We start from the raw sequence: 21,923 nt of genomic DNA, 5'->3' as shown, positions 1-21,923 counted from the left end.
GTGTTTTGTGAGTTTAGTGCATAGTTTTGCACCGTTTCATCTTGCTGTTATGAGTACGAAGTTGGGATGCAGTTTATATTTGGATCCGTTGTTGCTAGCCTGGCTATTAACCCCACATATCCAAATTCATTTTAGCCCCTTCTTACCCATTACCTCACTTACCCAAATATAAGTCCTCGGCATGTGTCTTGGTGATTAGTATGGTTGGAATGCATATGTACGGTTGTAGAGACTTTATTCATATTAACTGCATGCATGTTCTTATAGGTCGAGTTAGGTGAGTGTCTTACTTCTTCCTATCTTTTACATATATACTCACCTTGTTCCTGATATTGAGTGATGAGCGACCCGTGAGAGTCCGATATCTTTTGAGTCTTGCAAGGTCGACGTTCAGTAAGTTTGAAACATTGATTTAACTCGTTTGCACTTCTCATTTGTCACTTGTCATTTTGTTGCATTAAATTGGTTTAGTTGGTGATTTGTAGCTGATGCGTTGGTCCCGTTCCACTGTTTACCCTTAGTTGCGTTCATATTTGCTTGGGGACAAGCAAAGGTTTGGTTTGGGGAGATTTGATGCGTGTCTTTTATATAAGGTTTTTACCTCATTTTACACGCATTTCTGTACTTTTTATGTGGCATCTGGCTACAAATACCCCCGAATATTCTACTTTGGTTCGTTTCATGTAATTTGCAGGAATTAACCGAAGAGGAGCTAAATCGAGCCTAATTTGTCCCAATTGTACGCATTCATGGAGAATAAGGAGCCGGAGCTTGGAAATCTAATACTTGGAAGACGCGTGAGCTGGATTCGGGAAGCATTTCAAGTTTAACGTGCCTATATAGCTCGATCGAGTGGTTTTCTACTCGATCGAATGCGTTATCTACTCAAGACTGGTCGATCGACCAGTTTAAAGAGCCAATCGAGGAGTTTTTGCAAGAGGTGCTCGATCGAGTGGTTTGTTTCCACTCGATCGAGTGGTTTGGTGATAAGGTGCTCGATCGAGTAGATTGTTTCTACTCGATCGACTGGTTTATTGCGCTTTAGTTAATTTCCGCCTAATTATCTTATGGGCCTTTGTAATTAGTCCATAGATTAGGTTTTAGGATGGATTTTAGTATAAGACTGAGGGGAGAACTACGTTACTCTCGCTCACTCTCTCACGTACGTTTTTACTCTAGTTCTTGCTACTGTTCTTTGGATTTTGCCCTTCTTTTACTCACTTGCTACTCGGATTTGGAACACGATTGGTATTATTATTCTACGTTTATTCCTAATTTTATTTATTACTTTAATCCCTTCTTCTCTTTAATTGCTATCTTAGTTGTTTTGTTTGAATCTTTATTAGTTTCATCACCATGTCTAGCTTTAATTATCAATTTGTCATTATCGTTAATTCATTGGTTATGAGTAGCTAATTTTCTAATGCTAAGACTATAGGGGATCCGTAATATGAAGGGAGAGTAATCGATTTATTAGGTTAATGCTGGTACTGTCTTTGTTGGTTAAATGCTAAAATCAATTGTAACTGCCTAATTGAGTCGACGCAATTAGACCTTTAATTCTTAGTGATCCTTGACCTGGACCGAAAGGTTGGAAAAAGTAGACTAGTAGCGAACAATAGAGTATTGCAGTGAGGGCGAAAGTTAAGCTGTTTACACTTTAGGGTGAATTAAGGACCGAAAGGTGACGTTCGCTACCCCTTAGACCGTATTTGCATTGACCTGAGACCTAGATTACTTGACCAGATGATTATGGTGAACCGTTTGTCTTAGCTATTTCTCTTTATCTGTTATTTCCTTCCTTTTATTCTCTTTTCCTTATTCCTGTTAGTTTAGACAATCACATTTTATAAATCCCCAATTTGGTTACCTTGGCGAACTTAGATTTAGCTGACAAATTCCTACCTCTCTGTGGATTCGACCCGACTTCCCAAGCTATATTAGTTAGAGCCTGTTGGTTATTTTTGACAGGTACGCGACAGACGTGTCATGTCCTCCGACAATAATGCGATCACAACTGCCGATCATGATGAGCACATGTTTAAATCTCATTTTAAGAATACATGTGGGATGTAATATTTACAGTCAACTGGTCCACACATATCGGTAATGATTGGCTGACTAAAGTTTGACATTACTGTCGTGCGACGGTGGTGATCAGTTGATCCCCTTAGGTCATACCTATAGGGAAATACTCTTAGTTGATTATTTAATTAATCGTATGCCGATACGAGTTAATTAAATTACTTAAAATTGACGGATGATTTTGTGAGTAAAGTTAACGTGTCTTATTGTAATTCGATTAAATTAGATACGGTCTAAGTAATCGAATTGTTTTATTACTTAGATAAAATTATTGTTTACGAAATAATTGAATTTGAATGAATAATTTATTATAAATACAAGACGTTGTAATTTATAATTTGATAAACCGTTTTGGTACAAGTAATTACGAATTACTAGTCGATTTTGTATATGACATATTTTATGAGTATGTTGATTTTTAATATGTTAAAAATACATTACAATTTCACATGTCAAGTAACATGTCACATATGTCACAATTGACAAATGACAAAATAAAATGGACCTTCCATTTTATGTTAAATGTGCCGAAAAATTGGAGGGAGTATTAGTGGATAAATTGTGTTGATTATTTTAATAAGAGAAAACACAATCATTATAACCTAATATAGCCTTGCATACCTAGCTTTTGAGAAGAGCATTTTTGCATGCATTGGCTCCCTAATTGCCCATCCCCCAACCGGTTTTTCCACTATGAGGAACCAAATGGATTCCTCTAATTTTTATTCACTACCTTACCTAATGTTTTCTAGTGTAAGAAAATAATAACATTCTCTACAATTTGTGAAAACTTAGAGAAAGAAACCTCACAATATTACTTCCCTTGTCCGAAATTTTCAAGGGCAAATAAATCAATTTTTGTGTCATTTTTTAAGTAAGACTAATATTATTACTAGTTCATAATAATATTGGTTATTAAGAGTATTCCTTGGGTATATGCTTTTGGGAGGGGTTCTAATTTGAACCTTGTTCATCCATTGTTGAAAAGCTCAAGAACTAACAAGAAGGAGATCTTGTTGGTGCCCAAATGACCAAAAATAAGATGGTGAGAAATCGATTTTTCCATCTCTTTTTATTATGTTTGCATGCATAATATCTTGTATTTATTTTATGACCAAATAAATAAATTCATATATGAATATGTAAACTTATGAAATTAATGAATCCTAACAAGCGGTATCATGAGCCTTAGGTTGTTTGCATGCAAATCGGTTTATAGTTTTTCCGAGTTATAAGATTAACATACAAAACTAATTAATTTGGATTTATGAAGATAAACCTATAAATAACTTTGCATGTTAAAGTTTCTGGTCCTAAAATGTATTTGGGATATTTTGGTTCATTTATGGATTTTATTGTTCATTTTATATATTATTGGCATTAAAATGTGATTTTTATGAATTTTATAATTTAAAATCGTATTTAAATGGGTAAATAGGTTAATATGATTTATATTTCGAATTTGGTCATGGAAATTTAGTATGTTGTCACATGCAATTTTACAAGATGTGTGTAAAATAATTGGCTATAATGAAGTCTTTTTGCATAATTTACGAATTTTTGGATGAAAAATCACATAAATAGTGACTATAATTAGTAATAATGCTAAAACATACTTCATGACTAAAGAAAAACGTCACATGTTGCATTTTATCATATATTTCAGATCTAAAAGTGAAAAATTGATGAAAATAAATTTTCTCATATTTTAATGGTCATATTTGTTAAAACCGATAAACCGCAACATTGTTTTTATCAATAAATATTCGAAATTTTTAACCTAAGTTTTGAACATTATGAGTGTCATGGTATTTTTCCAGAATGTTCATGAGTTTAAATTTTAAATTTCGAAATTATTTGAAATTTTTATAATTTAATTTGAAGTTTATAACATAAAATTGTATTTTTGGGTCCATTATGAACAATATTAAGGAATCAAGTTTAATTATTGTCAAAATATTAGTGAAGACTAAGTTTTGAGTCCTAAGATGGTTAGAGTAATTAACTTGTACATAAATATGAATTTATGTAATTATTGTGATTTTAATAAGTTAAATCACGCAAATCCATAAAAACCGAGAAAAATATACGATATTGGCTCTTTAAAGGCGATTTAGCATAAAAATAAGCATGTTCATACATATTATAATGCTGCATTTTATTTATGATTGTCATATTTTAATTTTATGTAATTTTTGAATTATGTAATTTTACTTAGTATGGCCTTACTTTTAATTGGTATTACCTGAAATGTATGGGAATATCGATTCGGTTGTAATTATTGTGATCTCGTATCACCATTTTGTAATTTAATAGATTTATTTTTATTTTTAATTACAAATGTATAATAGGAAACTATGTAATTCATTTTGTAATTTAATTATTCCGGAGTTCCTTGAAGACGGTACCATTCGAGAAGGCGGTCCATCAAAGAAAGTGTTGCATTGAAGTGCGTGCCAAAACCGAAGTTCAAGGGACCAAAGGAGTTGGTTTCCGATTTTGTAATAGTTTATTAGATTTACTATTTTAGGAAGGCCATACTAGGATTTTATTTTTATGCTTTGCATTTTATTTATATGTTGCATGCATCGCTAAATCGCCATAACTAAACATGCATTTTTGTACATCGAGTTTATCGACCGTGTCAATTACAATTATCGTAGTTCACCGCTTTAGTTCACTTAAAACGTGATAGATAATAAATTGACATGACCTCTCGCTAAAATAAACAATTGAGACTTAGCCTTACCAAAAAGTAGAAACCATGAAAACCTATTTCATGAGGGAGTGCGCTCGGCCACACCGGGGTACAAACCTTGTTACGTAGGGGAAGTGGGTGATAAATGTCTATCCACCGAATTCATATTGATAAGGGATGAATCGGCTACACCGTGCCCAAGTTAATATGAATTTGGATCATGGACACATTTATTCGAAATTTGGGTTGAACTCAACAAAAGTATTCTCGACCATAGCCGGATGTGTTTTGGGCTAAAGATAAATATTAATGTGATTTTATCGACCAAGAGTTCTAAAAGTAGAATCATTTAAAGAGTTAATCAACCGAGTTATATTGATAAGGGATGAATTGGCTACACCGTGCCCAAGTTAATATGAATTTGGATCTTGGAATCATTTATAATAGTTGGGTAGAGGTCACTATATAAATGCTCATAACTTGTTAAATTATTTACAAGTATTATTATAACGATAAATGTTTTGTTTTCATTATTCCGTTAATCATATTGTTCTAATTCCTTACCTCAAATTATATACGATATCATTTCGATTTTAATTCAGATCTCCAATAAAACATCGTAACTAAAGACAAATATGAATTTTCTTCTAAAACCTCGTGTTACTCATTGGAAGGATCTCTTATGAAGAGTATAGATGAAAGTTATTCGTGATCAAAAGGGTTTTTGATTTTCGACTAACATATCTACTTACAATGAATGGTTTCTCATGTGCTTAATTGAGTTAAGTACTTTGAAACTTTAAATCATTTTGATGACTAGATTTGTTAGAAATCGTAATTGACTAAAATACCGCAACCACTTCAATGAAAGTTTTAAGACTAAATAAACGAATGAAGAGTAGTCTTCATGAATTTCAATTTTGCTTCTCTTAGCAAAGACTCATTGAAATGAGTGGGAGCATTCTCTTAAACCGTGAAGAAAAGGATAAGGTTTAAAGAAGTAAAATTAGAATGGAATTGATACTAGGTAATGGTAAAGGTAAAGTTATTGAGAATAACGATACTAAACCTATGAATCCCGACCGATAAAGTTTCCATTGTCTTAATTGTTGGACGCTAGAAAGGAAACTACCCCAAATTATTGAAGAATCAACAAGTTAGTTGTGGGACATCTAATGGGACCTTCTTCTTTAAATGTTTATTTAATTGACATAAATTTTGCTAGTACTACTTCGTCAATATTAGAAACCGGTGGTGGTTTCATAATTGTATTTGATACATAGGATGATTAGAATACGACGACTAGCAACAATGATGTTGAGATATAGAGTCATTGTGTAGTCAATCTAGTTTTTGGGTTTAAAGTTGTACTTAAATATGACTATTAAGTGCATAAACTCTAAATAAGAATATAAACTTGTTAATATACAAAAGAGGTTTCACTTTTGTGACCCTATACACCATGATTTGATGGCTAGCCCATTATCAAGGTGATTATATTCTAAACCAAACTAGAATGATATATCATGTAGATGATGCAAGACTCAAATTGGTAACCCAAGATTAAACCTTAAATTCTGGAATGATGAACGCAAAGAGTTATCGAGTACTCTTGGAACCATTAGATTGTTGAACTTATGGTATATGCGTATCTTGTATTCAAAGCAAGATGTCTCGTGCTTTTTGGTTGAAAAGGAGATCGAGGATGTAAACCATTGATCCAGAATAGGTTGATCATTTTCTTTTACCAACGATTTAAGTTGACACTAATGTGTTCACTTCATAAGGTAAAAAGAGAAATCTTTGAAGAAGTTCAAAGAGTTCAAAGAATCACGATTTAGTCGTGATAGGAGTATCAAAGTGAAGACTTTGATATAAGCCAAAGGAAATGTGATATACTATCACAAATTAATCTCTCTTAGCACGCATTATGGGATAATGTGTGGTTGGATAATGAAATCAAACGCTATTCGATATGGTTTGGACTTTAATCAAGTTACTTTGAGTTACTTGATCCTTTTGGGGATTTTATCATTTTGTCTAAATTATTTTTCCACTAAATCTAAATCAATTCATATGACATATGAAAAAGTAAGGTACCATGCTTGTAAGTTTTCACAAGAAACAAATGCTCATTTTTCTTGCAACAATCACGAGTACAACGGGTTTGTGGCTCGTGAAGCTGTCTTTCTAGAATACAAGTTTATTTCTAGAAGACAGAGTGGGAGAAAATATTCAAGAGCCACAAAAGAATTGTGTCAAAAGTTGTATGAAATTGTATGTCGCAAGAAACTGTATTTTCTTGGCTACATGACGTTGTTTCTTCGAAACCTAGGAGGATAAATTCATCACTTGTTGAAGATGATGAATTCATGTTACATTTAAGAAAGTAAAGAGCTTACAACTTACAAAGAAATTGTTTGATTCAAGTTACTTCTGAAAAGTAACGAACATATGACTTACATGAGAGTGGTTAAGTCACAACTCAATACAAGGCTTAGAGCCATGTAAATCCGAAATAAATTCCAAGTTAATTATTAGATATCAAAGCTTGATTGGTGGCAAAGGGTTTTGCACTAGTTGAAATGCTTAAGTCTATTTGGATCTTCTTAGGGATTGTGTTTCATTATGATGATATATATATAGCGAGTGAATCTAAAACTCATTTCTTCAATTAAAGAAGGAATGTATTCGATACATGTGATGTGTTTTGTAGATTCTTGCAATCCTAAGATAATGTGAAACTTAAGTGAGGGTCTTAAGTAGGACATCAATGAGTTGGAATCAATGTTTTGATCATGTTATAAAACGTTTCTCGATAAGTCGAGAAGTTGTGTTTATACATGGAGTTTAGTGGGAGTTACGGTAATTTTAATTAGTCTAATGTGTGGATGACATATTGATCGTTGGGAATGATTTAAGACTTAGAGAAATATAATACATCTATAATATCTGGATTTATGGAGATAAATCTATATGATGTTAGCATCATATAAGAGTTCTTATGTTGATAAGATTCATGACTAGTTCAATCGAGTTGAACATATTTGATTGATTCCATTTGCTTCCGCTGCCGGATCAACTAAATGAGTAATGATGTATAACACTTCATATACTTTGAGTATGATGAATTGTTTCAAAATCGAATTTAAGTAATAGTTACCAAATAGCCATATAGATTATCCTTAAGTGCTTGTAGAAGCATTAAGGGTGTAAAGTTAAGCGTCTTGATGCAATTCACTAATTTGTGTAAGGGCTTACACTAATGACTGTTGAGATTGTATAAGGTTTCGGACAAAAACCGTATTCAAAACACCTAAAGATGGTTAAGGAACCATTGTGGCTATGTTATTTAAGAAATGGATTTGTTAGAATCGTTCTAGGCAATAAAGAACAATGAGAGATGCTTACAACGGAAATTGAGTACACTTGCAATCATGAGATGTGCAAGAGGATGGATCCCGCACACTGTGAAAACAGTGGGAGCTATTCTAAGGCTAGAGAGCTTATGTCTAGAATGGATCTAGACACGTACTCAGAAAGTTTTGTAATGCAAATGTATACATTACAAAGGAAAACGAGTATGTAGTAAGGTTGAGTAAGGTACAAGAAGTTGATAAAACCTACTAACCAAAGCCTTCTCATGGGCTTAACATGATGAGTCATGTCATATGTCATTTCAATGAGTCAATTCTTTTGACTAAAGACTGTTTGCCTAAGGTGGCACAGTTTCAGATTAACTTTGATTTATGTTACTACGACCTTCGTAAATGGGGTCAAATGGGCATATTTTGAGTTATGATGGCTGTGGCTAGTCGAAGGAAATAGTGCGATAGGAATTGTCCACCCCCTTGTCAGGGTTAAAACAATATCTCAGGGCCACTCGAGGAGTAATGAACTGGAAATGCGTGGCCACGCTCGGAAGGTATCTATGGTAGATAACTCCGGTCAATCAGTTATTCTCCAGATCGAGGAAACCACCCTCGATATGATCACTTGCAAGTACGACCTGAAAGACACCTTGCATTGAGTGGGAGATAGTAATAGGACAAGAGAATTGGTGACGCACACTTGTCGAGGACAAGTGGGAGATTGTTGGAATAAGTGTCCTCCGACAATAATGCGATCACAATTGTCGATCATGATGATCACATGTTTAAATCTCATTTTAAGAATACATGTGAGATGTAATATTTTACAGTCAACTGGTCCACAAATATCGGTAATGATTGGCTGACTAGAGTTTGACATTACTGTCGTGCAACGGTGGTGATCAGTTGATCCCCTTAGGTCATACCTATAGGGAAATACTCTTAATTGATTATTTAATTAATTGTATGCCGATACGAGTTAATTAAATTGATTAAAATTGACGGATGATTTTGTGAGTAAAGTTAACGTGTCTTATTGTAATTCGATTAAATTAGATACGGTCTAAGTAATCGAATTGTTTTATTACTTAGATAAAATTATTGTTTACGAAACAATTGAATTTGAATGAATAATTTATTCTAAATACAAGACGTTGTAATTTATAATTTGATAAACCGTTTTGGTACAAGTAATTACGAATTACTAGTCGATTTTGTATATGACATATTTTATGAGTATGTTGATTTTTAATATGTTAAAAATACATTACAATTTCACATGTCAAGTAACATGTCACATATGTCACAATTGACAAATGACAAAATAAAATGGACCTTCCATTTTATGTTAAATGTGCCGAAAAATTGGAGGGAGTATTAGTGGATAAATTGTGTTGATTATTTTAATAAGAGAAAACACAATCATTATAACCTAATATAGCCTTGCATACCTAGCTTTTGAGAAGAGCATTTTTGCATGCATTGGCTCCCTAATTGCCCATCCCCCAACCGGTTTTTCCACTATGAGGAACCAAATGGATTCCTCTAATTTTTATTCACTACCTTACCTAATGTTTTCTAGTGTAAGAAAATAATAACATTCTCTACAATTTGTGAAAACTTATAGAAAGAAACCTCACAATATTACTTCCCTTGTCCGAAATTTTCAAGGGCAAATAAATCAATTTTTATGTCATTTTTAAGTAAGACTAATATTATTACTAGTTCATAATAATATTGGTTATTAAGAGTATTCCTTGGGTATATGCTTTTGGGAGGGGTTCTAATTTGAACATTATTCATCCATTGTTGGAAAGCTCAAGAACTAACAAGAAGGAGATCTTGTTGGTGCCCAAATGGCCGAAAATAAGATGGTGAGAAATCGATTTTTCCATCTCTTTTTATTATGTTTGCATGCATAAGATCTTGTATTTATTTTATGACCAAATAAATCAATTCATATATGAATATGTAAACTTATGAGATTAATGAATCCTAACACTAACAAACCGATCTTCTCCAAATAGTAAGCTAACAGCTTGTTCGTCTAAGCAAGATGCTTGACGAGTCTTGACAGTAGGAACCGTTTCTGTGGGAATAAAGTAGCAATCATGAAAGATCTCGATTCCAGCTAGTTGCTTTCCTATGTAGTGCCAAGGCTCGGGAAACCCGTGAAAGAGTTCTTGAGTCCCTTCTCTAACGAAGTGTCCATTTAGGGTAGGGAGGTAGGGCCGTATTTGGATTCCCACATTCTTGCGGTTTTGGAATTGAGTGAGCATTTCTAGGGCTTACTCCTTGATGGGTTTGTATCCTAATCCTAGTGGTATCCTTTGCGAGTTGCCTTCTTTGTAAGGTGCAAAGGTATTCCTTTGGACAGGATTCAATGGCCTTCCCGGGAAGTATCCCTGAGATTTGAGTATGTGGTTGACCACTAAGTTAGAGTAGGGATCGAAATACAAAGGTGGAAACTCACTCTCTACAAGGTTTATGTTATGGAAGCCCCCAAGCTCATATACTGGATCTGCAAGTACTTGGTTGCTTGACCTCTTTTCTATTACCGCCTTGATGGGTGACGAAGTGATCGTCACCACTTTACCATCTAGTGGGATCTTGATTTTTTGGTGGAGGGTGGATGTTACCGCTTTGGAAGCGTGAATCCAAGGTCTTCCCATAAGTATGTTGAAGGATGCTTTAATGTCTACTATTTGGAAGTTAACTTTTCGTTCAATTGGCCCTGTGGCTATGGTAAGGTTAAATAGTCCTACCACTTTTCGTCATGTACCATCATATGCGCGAACACCTTGGTTGGTAGGGGGTCCAATCTGACTCTTTAATGCCTAATTTGTACGCTGTTTTCAATGGTATGACGTTGACCGCCGAGCCATCATCTACCAAAGTCATTGGCACATTCTTCTTTAAGAAAATGACAGTAATGTATAGAGCCAAGTTATGACTAGCACCGAAAGGTGGCAAATCTTCATCCGAGAAAGTAACAGGGTTACGTAGCTTATGCGAATCTTGGAAAACCAAGTTAACTACGTCATCGGGAGTGGAGTTAGGTGTCACGTTTAATTTGGCCAAAGCTTGCAGTAAAGCTTGGCGATGTGGGAACGAGCTTGCAACTAGTTGCCAGACTGAAAGATCAGCCTTTGTCTTCTGTAGTTGCTTTAGTAAATGGTCAGTAGAGGTATCTTCGTTATCATTTGGCGTGACAACGTTGGTATTGGTGATTGGACCATTTGTTATGGGAACATTTTGAGAAATGTTTTGATATGGACGCCCCGAACGAGTAAGGTGGTCTATATCTTGGTCCTCACTATTTTGGATTATCTCCTCACTGACTTTGACTAGGTAGTGTTCGGTGAGGTATTCATCTTCATCATCGTCGGCCCATACTCCAGTGACAGTAGCAAGCTCTCTGAACCTCATGATTTCGGCCTCCAATTAGATGATTTGCTCGATTAATTCATCAACCACAGCTATTACTTCTTGCACGTAGCATTTTTAGAGAGATTTAGTGTCGTACGTTCTTTGGGTGTAATACTTGGATTACGTAGGGTTGCCACTACACTTTCTAATTCCGAGACTTGCCTATTCACACTCTTTGCCCATGCGATAAAGTCGGTGATAGTAGGGGAAATGGTGGAGTAGTTCCCTTCATCTTATATTGCATGGATCTCATCTTCGACTGGAGAAATGAGGTGTGAACAATCTAAGGTAGATTCTTCACTTGTAATCATCAGAATTCCAAGAGGATTCTGAGTATTGTTAGGCTTGGCTCCAGGCGGTATTGGTAGGCGACCGTCTTCAATCATGTCTTGAAGTACATGTTTTAGCTTGTAACATTTTTCTGTATCGTGGCCCTTACCTCTATGATATTCGCAGTACGAATTCTCATCCCAGGACTTGGATTTCTTTTCTGGTTCAGGTGTAGGCCCTATGGGTTGAAGCTTACCCTGTTTCATCAATCTCTTTAGAGCATTGGAGTATGTATCCCCAATATTAGTGAACTTTCTTTGTGGGATGCTCTTCTTTGATGGTTCGAGAAGGTTAACCTCATCAGTCTTGCTAGTAGAGCCGTAAGAACAACTTGTTGAGCCTTGATATCCACGACCTACCGTTTTGTACAAGAGTCCTTTACGGATGTCATCTTCGATCCTTGTCCCTAGTACAGTTAAGTCTTTGAAGGTCTTAAGGTTTTGGTACCTTAAATGATTTGCATAAATAGGCTTTAAGTTGTCCACGAATTTTTCCACGAGGGTAGCTTCATCTTGACGTTCGACAAGTTGGGTACTAGTCTTCCTCCACCTACTTAGGAAGTCGGTGAAGCCTTCTTTATCATTTTGGGTAAGAACCTCTAAGGTGCGCATATTGACTTGGATTTCAGCATTATCCGCATATTGCTTAGCGAACTCGATCGCGGCATCATCCCAGGTGGCAATCTTCTTGTGTTCTAGGGAATAGAACCATTGCTTAGGAATGGTGTCAAGAGATGAAGGAAAGATCCTTAAGAACATCTCGGGTTTAATGCCTTTGATAGACATATAATCCTTGAAAGCACGGATATGGTTCAAAGGGTTTTCGTGCCCCTTGAATTTCGGGATATCCGTCATGTTGAAGTTGGTTGGCAATTTGGAACTCACGGCCTCATACTTGCGATTTTTTTCCCTATAGATATCATCCCCTTTGAGGTACATAAGTTGTTCCTCCAAGTATTGGAGTCGTTTTTCAGCTTCAGTCAGACCTATGGGAAGGTTGACCTCTTGTGCTCCCACAAAAGGCGGTGATTTTCATTCGTGAAGTCATTCACAAAATAATAAGGCACTTCATTTTCTGCAGGAGGCAACCTAGTTTCTACAGCAACAATTCGGCCCTCGATCGTGTTGAGGTGATTATACACTTGGTCTTGGCTAGCTTGGAGACGAGTTAACGCGGCTAGGATTAGATCATTACCATTTGATGGTTGTCCATTGACACTTGCGTGACTAGTTCCAGGCATCTTGAAAATCTGGATAAGAGATCGACGACGAATCAAAACACGATCGACCATTCTAGCACACTTACTCAAAGAAAGGTTTGACTTGTGAAGTGGGAGTGTGCCACTTGTTTCAAGTGAGGTTTGAAGAAATGACAAAGTTTAGAAGTGTTGGTCCTAGTCAACTATAGTGTAGTTGTAGGAGTGGACTCGAAGTGAGGTTTTGAAATGGGCTTCGAAGCCCGAATTTTGACTTGACAATTGGACAGAGTTTCGACTAGTTTTGCGCTAAATTTGGCCTATTTTCGAAAATTTACATTTTAAAGCAGGTTTTAATTTTACAAAATTCGTCATGGTTTCGTTTAGAAAATGGTGATCACATATAATACAAGCATTTATACAGGCATTATAACGGGATGCTAAGTGCATTTAAAAGGGTTTTGGTTTAAAAGGTGGGTTGCCATACCGAACAGTCAAACCCGGGGTCTGTGGAGAGGCTCGTACCAAACAGGAGTAAGGCCGATTCCTAGTCCATTTCCTCGAGTAGTGAAAGCCCTTGATGCAAACAAGAGTAAACACCATGGTATGGTTGACGTCAATCGCTATCCATCCTTATGCCCAAATAAGAATTTGGACCGTGTAGACGGGACGATTGGTCGAATGGGTTGGGTTGGGCCTAGGAAGGCCGAATAAACGATCTAGGAAGACCGAGTTATGCAAACCGACATATGTCTTGTACAAACTATTCCCTAACCTTTTTCAAGTTTCACCCTTGGCTACACGTAAGTGTATTAATCCCCAGAGGAGTCGCCAAACTGTGGACGCGGGCCCACGGGGGTCGCTCGGGTAGAAAGCGAGCAAGCTTTGCATTTGTGGAGTCGCCACCAATTTATTGTGGAAAATTGGAAACCGTTCGAATACCTCGTGTCATGTCAAGACACAAAGTAGTGACATGAACACCAAGAACTCGTTACCCTTAGCATTCTATGTCTAGAATGACTCTCGTGGATGCCAATGAACACGGATGTTCACAGAGATCTGGAGTAAGGGGTGAGGGTACGTATTAGGAAGCTCTTTTGATCGAACACCTAATCCCGCCCGCCTCGATAGCGGCATCTACTAATGATTAGGGAAGTCATCTATACTCGATATGTTGGCGATTATATGCATGCAATGCAACATCCAATAAATTAATCCTAGCATGTGAGAATTAACTAAGTCGGTGAAACACGTAATTTAACATGCATTAATGTCGAGGTAGAGATTTAGGTTAATTGCATGTGAGAGCATACAAACAATATGGTAATAAAGAAATACAATACAAATACAATAAAGAAAATTACAATAATTACAACGGGTTAATTGATCTACGTCGAAAATACATTTAAAACGGATGGTTTTAGAAAAGAAAAGGAAAATAAAAGGAAGTAAAATAGGTTAGAAAACGAACAGATTATTAGGCGATATTACAAGTAATAGTTAATTAATACGTAAGATAATAACTAAGTCAAAGCAACAACGGAAGTTCAGGAGCAGAATTCAACCCGGAACAGGCGCAGCAGAGCTGCGTCCCTTCGAAGAGGCGCAGCAGTTGCTGCGTCTGTTCCTGACCTGAATTCTGGCTGTGAAGCCGGAATTGCGTGTTGTTAATATTCATTGGTGATTTTAATGATCGATTAATAATATTTTAATGGATTATTTACATGTGAATTGGTCATAAAAACAATAAAACATGAGATAAAACTAATTAGGACAAATTAATTACAAGATTAATGATAAGGTTAATTATAAATTAACAAACTAGTTAGGTTATTAATGCTAAACTATTGATGATGATGGCGATAATTAACAGATGCAAATATACCAAAGATGGATTTCAGAGACTCAATATTGATGAATCCAACCTCTAAAAACCCGAATTGATTTTAATGACGAAAACCCGCAAATATGAATTATATGGGATTTTAAGTCGGGAATTAAAAGATGATAAATTAATAATGAATTGTATGTTAAAATTACTATGTCAAAATTATCGTGTTAATGAAATGAGAACAAACAAAGACGAAACAAGAAATAATAGACGAAAATAAAAGAAGACGAAGGAAGAAAAAGGAGAGCAGGAACTACGGCAGCCTCAGGAAGAGGCGCAGCAGGTGCTGCGTCCCTTCGAGAGGCGCAGCAGTTGCTGCGCTCCTTCTCGATGCCTGTCTCCCGTTAATCCGTAAAAAAAGGTTTGAATAAAGGTTATTTAAATCGGTTTTGAATATACTTTCGACGTAAACCTTACAATAATGATTACAAAAATAAAGTACAATAATAAAAGATGGGATTTACACCCTCGGACTTACATGTCTGACGAAACGAGATTAACTAAGTTAATGTTTTAGTGATGCTCGACTCGAATGTACGACGAAAGTGCCCTCTAAGAGGAAATTATACAAAGTTGATTAAGTTGATTGATGTGGAGTTGGTCAAATTGGTCGGTCATGCAAAACGAGGCTGGTACTCAGAAAGATCCGTGCTTACGTGGTCGAAAGTTCAAGCACGTAGACGCCAAAAAGCAAGAGCGTGGTCTTAGAATGCAAAGGGAGAAGAGAAGGGCGGACACTCGCGTGAGAAATATGAGGACCGAAGGTCTCTATTTATACTAATCACACGGAGGAATTAGGATTTCGGTGAAACTTTGGAAGTAAATCTCGAAAAGATTCGAAAATATGCAGAAAGGAGCTGGGGAAGAGGCGCAGCAGCCACTGCGTCTCTTGGAAGAGGCGCATCACCTGCCGCGCCCTTTCCCCAAGGGTTTCCTCCTGCGGAAGAAAGATTTCCGCGTTTCTATTATGGAATTGCGGGTTGATCTTGATTTCCTTATTATTTATAAAATAATTTCGGGATATAATTTACTAAAGATTAAAAGATTGAAAATATGGAATAGAAATATCCGGAACATTCCAGAATATTCTGACTCGGCATTTTTAAACGGTTAATAGAAAATGAAGACGATTTTTGACCCGGACTACAAATGTACTCTAATTACTGTCAAAACGACCGTAATGACACCTAGATGACAACTATGAGGTAGACATAAGTGTTTGAGCTATCACTTGACGATAAACTTATGAACTGTTATAAATCGTTCCGTGTACCAAACATACGGCCCAATCATCACCGGGTGGCTTGCGGGAGGTGCAGAAATGAGGTATCTACAAAGATGGATGAGAACGGATATGGAAACACGTGTGTGATAATGTGGTGGATTTATTGACGCGGTATATGCATGGCATGATGTCCGAAAATGGGAATGTTGAGCATTTTTGAGTCACCTAACGAAAAAATTTTTGCATTATTTGAGTGTCTCTTGTAGTCCGCATATTTGTGATTGTTGTGCATGAATGTGAAAGCATGAGTTTTGACGTGATATAGATATGTAATAATAATCGAGCTATACACCGCGATAGATACGTATACTTATAACCGACTTGAGTTGGGAATTAGTTATGGGGTTATAAATATGAATCGTGGGTTTGACCTGGCGCTTGACCTTTGGGAAGCTTGTAGGTGGGGCGCCCTTAAAGAGGCTGCTAGAGTGGGATTATAGCAATGGCATAAGACTATAAGAGACTTGATAATGAAGTTGCAATAGGTAAGAGAGAGTGAACCTGGAACATAGTTGTTTGTGGAATTTAGTAATGAGCGTATGAGATCATGTAATAATTCGGAAGTTAAGGAAAGAGAAAGTACGGAATGTGAGAAAGTAATGTGATTTTAAAAAAGAACCTTGGGACGAGTGCAATGTTTGTAAAAGAACGTATACGGTTGATAGACATGTGAGGTACGAGAGAGTGCATGAGAATCAGTGATGAAACTTGAGGAGACCCGAGGAAAGGAGAGAGTGAGGTGAACTTCGAGGATAAAGTTCTTTTTAAGGAGGGAATATTATAATACCTCGTAGTTTATAAGGCGTTCACTCGACCGAGTAGACCGAGTGGACCGAGTATAACCAATACTAGACTTAGTGGAGTTGTTATAATGTCCGCCTATAAAAGGGTCATCTTAAAACCATAATTGCTTGATATATAGACATGCTATTGATGTTATTCCAATGGGAGGTGATACCTTGTTCTCTTACGATTCCAACGGTCTGGCAGGGGATCCGGTTGGCTTTTGGACCCGGTACGTCTGGGCATGTCCCGGCACCTGTTTGTGGTTGTTGGTATTTATGGGCGAGTCCCGGTACCAGTGTGGTTCTCGGTATGTCTGGGCGTGTCCCGGTACTGTGGTGCTGGTTGTTTGATAGCATAATATTCATATTATAGTCTTGTTGCATACTCTCACACCTTGAGTTGTGTCACACTTTATTTATTGAAACTGACATTTGTTGTGTCTGTGTAATTGTCACCTATTTTCGGGGTGGCCTGTATCGATCCATATGATATTTCCAATCATATGGGGAGCAGGTTAAGTACATGTTTTGCTTGTTGACGTGATCGGGATTTGGGCCGCGCTTGGGACTTGGAGTCGAGTAGCATTGTATAGATGACATAGATGGTAGTTGACTTGTAATTTGCATAGTTCACATTTATTCATTAGTTTATGTTGTAATCACTAAACTTGTTATTTATTTAATGCAGTTTCTTAATTGTAATTCCGATTTCATTGCCTCGGGAAACCGAGACGGTAACATTTCCTAATTAACTTGGTCGGGTAAGAAGGGGGTGTTACAGTCACCTTGTAAGTTGAGATCTACCCTTTTCTATTTCTTATGAACCCTAAATTTCGGGGTTTTGTTATGGGTGATTAATTAGCATTTAGTATGAGTAATATCGGTAATTAATGGGGAATAATAAGGGGTTTTTTTATTGTAAGATTGTGTAGGATGTATGGTGATATTATTGTGTGATTTGTATAGGATGAGATGATTTCATGAGACGGAATCATGTTTGATTCGAGTAGCTTATGGAGATTGCTAAAAGGTAGGTTTATCCTACTCGATTTTGATAATGTGTATACTTATTAATGTGTATTTCATCATTTCTTTCAGTATGAGTCGTATTGTATCATATTTGTTTGGCGATTTTGGTAAGTCTCATATGTGGTCGGAAGTGCATTATAACATGATGTTGGTTTGTGATGACCTGAGAGTCGGGATAATGGAGGAATGGATATTCATGGCATGTTTGGGAAGGTGTTTTATACTGACTCATATTTTAATATACTGTGTGGCATATTACATTATTGTTATTGTCGTATATGTTTGAGGAGGTGGTTATTATTAAGGAGACTAAGACGGTTGGTAGACCATCTTACGCTTGGGTCGCCTCTTAGCGCTTCCCACTCCAAGAGGGATGTGCATATTAAAGAATTGAGTTATGGAGGGATGCGTGTGGTTGAGGCACGATGTCTGGCAAGGATCCGATTAGCGCCCGGGTCCAGTACCACGGGTGTGTCCTAAGTACCTTGTTACGGACTGCGGTCCGGCTGATTGGTGGCCAGTGCTCCGGTGTTGTCAGGGATTGTGGCACCGTGGGCGTGTCCCTGGTATCGGTGAGGTAACAATGTGTAACATGATGTCTCATGCATTTTATATCATATTGCATATTTTTACATTGTGTCATGTTCAAATATTTTTATTATTGAAACTGACGTGTGTTGGCTGTGTGTAACTTGTCACCTATTTCCGGGGTGGCCTTTTTTGATCCATATGATATTTCTGATCATATAGTGAGTAGTTTGTATATAGGTTTGGTTTTGGTTTCACGCGGGAGACGGGACGTGCTTCAGACCTTGGAGTCGAGTTGTATAATTAGATGGTAGTTGACATATAGTTGATAGTTAAGTTGTATAATGTTTAGTTTACATTTGGTTCATTTTTTTATATGTAATTCACTAAACTTGTCATTTATATAAAATGTTTCTTGATTGTAATTCCGATTTCACGGCCTCGGGAAACTGAAACGGCAACATCTCACGATTACCTTGGTTGGGTAAGAAGAGGGTGTTTCAAAGTGGTATCAGAGCGACAATTGTGGAATCCAAACCAATGAACCAAAATGAATTTAGGAGAGTCTAATAAAATGAACCCGACATGAGTACAATGGGAGGTTGGCTTTGGATGGTAGGCGCCCTCATCTCAAAACTAGATCATATTGTCTCGGTTAGTCACTACGTGGGTGGTAATTAGTATGGGTGAACGATGCGAGAAATGATATGTGATATATGTGTGTTGTGAATTTTTATAGACTTTTACATGATATAATATTTCATGTGAGGTGTGATGAAATGTGGAAGTTGGATGAATGTAGTAATATATATATATAACATGCTTTGAAGTGGTTTTTGCGTGCTAGCGTGTGAGGGACAATAGTCCCGCTCTTTGGCTTTTATATCGTACGCATGCTTCGGACTTACTAGTGTTATCAGTAGAGTGTGATTAGTGATGATCGTTGGTAGAGTAGTCGTGAATGTGAAGGTAGTGTGCCAAAGATGGTAACTAGGATAACGTATGAGCTAACTCAGGAGGAGTTGCCGATAGCCGGTGGATCCCCGAACCTTCTCTTTGGATGCAGGGATGCCATCATTCAAGCTCAGTCGAAAATTTTAAGTCATAAGGAGTTACTCGAACGATTGCGGGACAGCACGCGACCGAGTACAGGGCACGCGACCGAGTGGACCGATTTCTAGAATCTGGAAAACGTCTGGAAACTTGGCACTCGACTAAGTGAACTCGGACTCTCGACCAGGTGAAAATGCACTCGACCAAGTGGACTCGGCACTCGACCAAGTACTTTACACGGGAAGAGATTTCGAGTAAAAACACTTTTTTACCTTATCTTATCTCTTTCATTCCTTCATCTTCCCTCATATCTTCAATGCTAAAATCTCCCTAAACACATTACGAAAACTCCATTTCTGTTACTTGTTGCTTGGATTCAAATTTCTTACTCGATTTTACTTCATTAATCCTTACCAATTTAACAATGTAAATGGTTTCTCTTTTCTCTTATTTTTCCCCAATTTGATTTTTTTTAGATCTACTCTAATTCCTTCAAGATTTATCAATTATTTGCATGATTTTGCTTAACTCATGATAGTAATTAACTTTCTATATCATTGTTGTCAAATATCAAATTTTCATATTGAAATCTTACCCCAAATTGCAAAATTTAGAGTGTTAATGCCCAAATTTTGATTTTCATGTGTGAAAGTTGGTTTAATTGTACTATAACACCACTTCCTTTGTTAGTAATTCTATACATTGTCTTGAAACAAAAATTTTACCTCAAGATTTGACCCAATTTTTTTGAAATACCTACCTATGAACAAATTTTGATTTTTGCACTTTAAATTTGGTTTAATTGTGTTATTAGGATATAAACTTTGTGGGTGTTGCTATATATTCTCATAAATTAAAAACTTCGTCTTAAATATGCGAACAAATTCTCGGAAGTCTCATGTTAAACATAGCCTAATTGTGATTTTTATACTTACAACATTGTTTAATCGTCTCATGTCACCTTAAATCATTGTCAATAATGTATTGTATTATCTTACACCGAAAATTTGTCTCAATTATGGCCCAAGCGTTTCGAAAATCTCTAGTACACATGACCTTATTTTTATTTTCTACACTTAGGACATGAATTACTTGCCTTATAATACGTCAAACTTTGTTAATAGTATGGAGTATTGTTCGGAATTACAAATGTGTCTTAATACCTTCAAATTTTCGAAATGAGTAATGTGCATACCCAAACAGTTGATTTTTTGTGTTCAACCCTTGTTCTAATTATGTCAAAGACTTTGACAATTGCTAAAATTTTTGGGTATTGCCTTGAATTGGGATGAATTATTGCATAGTTTCATAAAGACTTCATTTTTCCGGGAAATTGTGTATTGAGTAAACTTGATGAAAATTTAAGGGAAACTGTTAGGCCTGAAATTTCGCACTACTGACAGGTTAGGATTATACCCTGACCTGACGATCAGGGTAGGTGCGACCAGATAGTTCAAGTTTGGCACCAATCACTGAACCTAGACTCCCGCATCATCTTCAAGATCAAGTACAACCCTGACCTGACAATCAGGACAGGATTGTTAGTGTAATACCCACCCCGTTAGGACGCGTTGACTGACCTTAGACCCTTGGTAGACCCTTGAAAACATTTCATATAAACGAACGTATTACTTGATAACCTTTAGACGTAGGGAACTCGATCTAGTGTAGGTTACTCGATCGAGTAGTCTAGGGACTCAATTGGGTAGTTTAGGGACTCGATCGAGTAGAGGCCACTCTGTAACACCCCCATACACCAAGGTGCCTTACTAAGGACCACCCTAATTTATGAAGGTGTTAATATCTCGGTTGCGCGAGCTAGTAAATCAAATAAACAATGAAAGAACACTTATTAAGTAGCTTTATATTTTTACAACGGAGAACAACGTGGCAAAATACAACAAGAATGACTATAAAGACTACTAAGCCTGATTGTGAAGGACTTCTACTTTGGTAGCGTGGTGACTCGATTCCCTTCCAATCCCGCAAGCAACATGACCAACTGTACCTGACAACCAACTGCTCGCCATCCCTGAATAGATCACCACAGTTTTGAAAACACAACACGGGGTCAGTTTACTGTATAACAAAATAAGACAAGTAAAAAAGGCAACCAGCTGATCATCATCCACCTCCAAACTCCCGATCTCACATAGTAACCGACTACTCAACGAAGTTTGTAGGCCTGCTAGATTACCCATTGCAACAGGTAATTCTCACCGCCAGTGGGGGACCGCAGCCAAT

The sequence above is a fragment of the Silene latifolia genome, chromosome 2, assembly GCF_048544455.1.
Source record: "Silene latifolia isolate original U9 population chromosome 2, ASM4854445v1, whole genome shotgun sequence".
NCBI lineage: Eukaryota > Viridiplantae > Streptophyta > Magnoliopsida > Caryophyllales > Caryophyllaceae > Silene > Silene latifolia.
This window is presented reverse-complemented; position numbering follows the sequence as displayed.